The sequence below is a fragment of the Otolemur garnettii genome, unplaced genomic scaffold (genome assembly GCF_000181295.1).
Source record: "Otolemur garnettii isolate 467f Iridium unplaced genomic scaffold, OtoGar3 scaffold00320, whole genome shotgun sequence".
Lineage (NCBI taxonomy): Eukaryota > Metazoa > Chordata > Mammalia > Primates > Galagidae > Otolemur > Otolemur garnettii.
The window spans coordinates 228555-232516 of NW_003852715.1; the positions used below are offsets into that span (position 1 = coordinate 228555).

General features: G+C 39.5%; 1 pseudogene; it reads right to left on the reverse strand.

The window, feature by feature from the left end:
• Positions 1 to 8: 8 nt before the first annotated feature.
• LOC111721731 lies at positions 9 to 1443 on the reverse strand (annotated as a pseudogene).
• Positions 1444 to 3962: the final 2519 nt, after the last annotated feature.

Consider the following 3962-nt stretch of genomic DNA (forward strand, 5'->3'; position numbering starts at 1 on the left):
GTAGGGTTTCTCTCCAGAGTGAATTCTTTGATGTTCAGAAAGGTGTGAGTACTGGGTAAAAGCTTTGCCACATTCTTGACATTTGTAGGGTTTCTCTCCAGAATGAGTTCTTTGATGTCTAGAAAGGTTTGTGTGCCGGTTAAAGGCTTTGCCACATTCTTGACATTTGAAGGGTTTCTCTCCAGAGTGAATTCTTTGATGTTCAGAAAGGCTTGAGTGCTGATTAAAGGCTTTCGCACATTCTTCACATTTGTAGGGTTTCTCTCCAGAGTGAATTCTTTGATGTATAGAAAGTTGTGAGTGCTGGTTAAAAGCTTTGCCACATTCTTGACATTTGTAGGGTTTCTCTCCGGAGTGAATTCTTTTATGTTTAGTAAGAGATGAACTGACATTAAAAGCTTTGCCACACTCTTGACATTTGTAGGGTTTCTCTCCAGAGTGAATTCTTTTATGTTTAGTAAGAGATGAACTCACATTAAAGGCTTTGTCACACTCTTGACATTTGTAGGGTTTCTCTCCAGAGTGAATTCTTTGATGTATAGAAAGGTATGAGGGCCAGCTAAAAGCTTTTCCACATTCTTGACATTTGTATGGTTTCTCTCCACCGTGAATTCTTTGATGTTCAGAAAGGTGTGAGGATTGTTTAAATGCTTTGCCACATTCTTGGCATTTGTAGGGTTTCTCTCCAGGGTGAATTCTTTCATGTACAGAAAGGCGTGAGTACTGGTTAAAGGCTCTGCCACATTCTTGATATTTGTAAGGTTTCTCTCCGGAATGAATTCTCTCATGTCTAGAGAGGAGTGAGTGCCTCATAAAGGCTTTGCCACATTCTTGACATTTGTATGGCTTCCCTCCAGAATGAAGTACTTTATGTACAAAAAGGCTTGAGTAATGTTTCAAGGCTTTGCCACAGTCTTGACATTTGTAGTGTTTCTCTCTGGAATAAATATTTTTATGGCCATAGATGTGTGAGTACTGCTTGGTAAGTTTGCCACATTCCTTATATTTGTAGGGTTTTTCTCCAGTATTCAAAACCTTATGGTTACATAACTTTGATCTGTGGCTAAGAGATTTGCCATCATTTTCATACTTGTTAAGTTTCTCTCCAGTATGGAGTCCTGAGCAAGATTGGAAGACTTGGCTACTTTCTTTGCATTTGTATTGTTTTTTTCCAGTATGAGTTATCTTATGTTCTGTGATGTGTGAGTAGAGCTTAGAGGCTTTCCCATAATTTTTATATTTAAAAGTTTTCTCTAAGGGATGTATCATCTTATGTCTATTTAGATTTGACAACTGTCTGAAGACTTTGCCATGGGTAGCTGTTACACATTTGTCAAGTCCACTGTAACATACTTTCTGCTCCTTCCACTCATACACACCTTCCCAGTCTTTTGTAAAGTTTAAATTCTCAGGGCTACAGCTTTGATATCTGCTCAGGATCATCTCCGGAAATAAAATATTTGTGCCCAGCTCTTGCAAATGGTCTTGGGTAGAATGATTAGATAGCACTGAAAGAAATTTAAACAATAACAATTTTAGCCACTAGCTTTTTACGAGCATCCAATAAATATACATTACATATTTTTTCTGCAAAATCATGTTAAGAATATTAGGAAGATGACACAATACAGTAGAAAGGCACCAATTATTTTAAAGATAAATAAATGTTGCATGTATACACTGCATTTTGGGGAATTCTGAAAACCAGGTAAGAATAACAGTAAAATAGGTAAGGAGAAGTTGTAGAGATAATGTAGAGGCAGGGAATTGGATCATGTATTTAATCCTAGAACTCAGGGACACTGAGGTTAATGGATCACTTGAGCACAGGTACTGAGGTCAACCTGAGCAATACTGAGACCCCATCTGGATCAGTGCCTGTAGCTTAAGTGACTAAGGTGCCAGCCACATACACTGGAGATGTAAGGTTCAAATCCAGCCCCAGCCCGCCAAACAACAACAACCAAAAAATAGCTGGGCGTAGGAGTGGCGGAATATAATCCCAGCTACCCCTGGCCATGGCAAGACAATCGCTTAAGCCCAAGAGTTGGAGGTTGCTATAACCTGTGAGGCCTAGGCACTGTACCCAGGGTGACAGCTTGAGACTCTATCTCAAAAAAAAAAAAAAAAAAATAGTGAGACTCACCCCCCAACTCTACCACAGATAGAAAAATTAGTTCAGCATCGTGGCACATGCCTCTAGTCCCAGGAACTCATGAGGCTGAGGCAAGAAGATGTCTTGTGCCCAGAAGACTGAGGATGTTGTGAGCTATGACAACACAGTACTCTTCCCAGGGTGACAATTACTTAGGCTGAAATAAATGAATAAATAAATAGATACATACATACATTTATACAGTGTGTATGGGCATACACACATATATATTTCTGAAATAAAAGGAAAAATCGTCAATAATAATAATAATGAAAGAGCCAAGAAGAATAAGAAAAGTTTGTCATATTTACCCCCACCACAGAATTTATGTTATCTTAATTGAGAATGGTGAAAACGCAAGTAATCTTCTAAATCCCAGCTTTGTCCTCAAAAGGAAAAGAGTAACACGTGTGTTAATCCTCCTTGCTTTTGAGGGTGTTTCCAAAGAAAGGTTGCTGTCTCCCATCAGTGAGAGTGCTGAAAGGAATGGTGTTATAGTTTATAAGACTGACTGGGGGTGCTAAATTCAAAGGCAAAATATTATTATAGCAGCAGAGAGATTAATGTAACAGACAAATTAAGGTCTAGCACATGATGAGAAACTCTTAGGAGGATATGTGGAAAAATGCTTCCAGTAAAAAATAACAACGCATTTCCACAGGCAAAACACTGTCCAAATATACAGTTCTCCTCTCCTTTTTATTTTTGGCCAGGGCAGGATTTGAACCCGCCACTTCCTGCATATGGAGCCAACTCCCTACTCCTTTGAGCTACAGTTGCTGCTCAAGTTCTCCTTTTCTTAATACAATGTGTGTCAGAGTCTTACAGGATACAGCCATATCACAAAGTTTGTGAAAGGTGGCTTTTCTAATCCTCAGAAATCAATGAAAACGTATAACATATACAAAATGTTAGGGGGACATAACCCAAAGAACTAAAAAAAGAAAAAAAAACCTGGAATAAACCATAAAAAATAGAGATGTCTAAATTGCCTGAAAACTTTATCTCAATTATGCTAAACGCATCAAATAGGAATGATACAGATAACTAAGTAAAATCAGAAAAATGAAGGTACCAAACACAATGAAAATGACTGAGCAGTCTCAAATGTAAGCAAAAAGGTATAAAGGATGAAGAAACCTCACCATACTTCAGCTAGGAGAAACAAAGAGTCCCATAAAAAGACAGATGAAGGGCAGCACCTGTGACTCAGTGAGTTGGGCTGCCTCCATATACTAAGAGTGGCAGGTTCAAACCCAGCCCCAGCTGAACTGCAACAAAAACATAGCCAGGTGTTGTGGTGGGCGCCTGTAGTCCCAGCAACTCGGGAGGCTGAGGCAAGAGAATCACGTAAGCCCAGGAGGTGGAGGTTGCTGTGACCTGTGACACCACAGCACTCTCTCAAGGGCAATAAAGTGAGACTCTGTCTCTAACAAAAAGAAAGTCACACACATGAAGAGAATCTTGAAAGCAGCAAGAGAAAATAGATATGTGATCACTAAGGATGCTCTTGTCAGATCATGTGAAGCAAAATCACAATGAAATGTTACATCATACTCATAATGAACCCTAAAAAACGTGTGTCAGGGATACATAGAAATTAGAAACTTTTAGCAAAGTCAATGAAGAAAAATGTAGCAGACTCTATTAAAATGATTGAAAGTTTATCACAGGCTGGGCGCCTGTGGCTCAAGTGGCTAAGGCGCCAGCCATGTACAGCTAAGGTGGCGGGTTCGAATCCAGCCCGGGCCACCAAACAACAATGATGGCTGCAACAACAACAACAAAAAAATAGCCAGGCGCTGTG